Below are 513 nucleotides of genomic sequence, written 5' to 3'. Positions count from 1 at the left end.
GACATGACGGGCAGCGCCAGGTTCCAGCGCAACGTAGCGCGCTCCATTAATTTCGTGATAATAATAATAATAATAATAATAATAATAATAATAATAATAATAATAATAAAATAATAAAATACTCTTGTGTGTGTGAATGTAGTAAAAACATATTTTGGAAAGTAATGATTGTTGTTGCTATGTGCGTTAGCATATACTAAATATACACTGCAGCGAACGGAAACCTTGTCTGTGAAAAACTGCCTTTGTTGTCGAATACACGGACGAATGCGCAGAAGTGCCACGTATGAATATAGACACATCGTGCGAGACTAGATCATTTTAGAATCCCCCATGAGCTACGCAGAGAAAAATAACCAGGCATAAGGTAATGAAGGTAACTGGGAAATTGCGCCGCCGACGCTTCATGTTCCCTAAATGTATTTCCGAGTAAACCAATTAGCCATCAGTACCTGAAATACCTCGATGGGAAAGGGAGGAAACGAATAACTTAGCAACTTGCAGGAGGAAATG

The sequence above is a fragment of the Macrobrachium rosenbergii genome, chromosome 9, assembly GCF_040412425.1.
Source record: "Macrobrachium rosenbergii isolate ZJJX-2024 chromosome 9, ASM4041242v1, whole genome shotgun sequence".
Lineage (NCBI taxonomy): Eukaryota > Metazoa > Arthropoda > Malacostraca > Decapoda > Palaemonidae > Macrobrachium > Macrobrachium rosenbergii.
The sequence above is the reverse complement of the archived record's forward strand: the minus strand, read 5'-3'. Positions refer to the sequence as shown.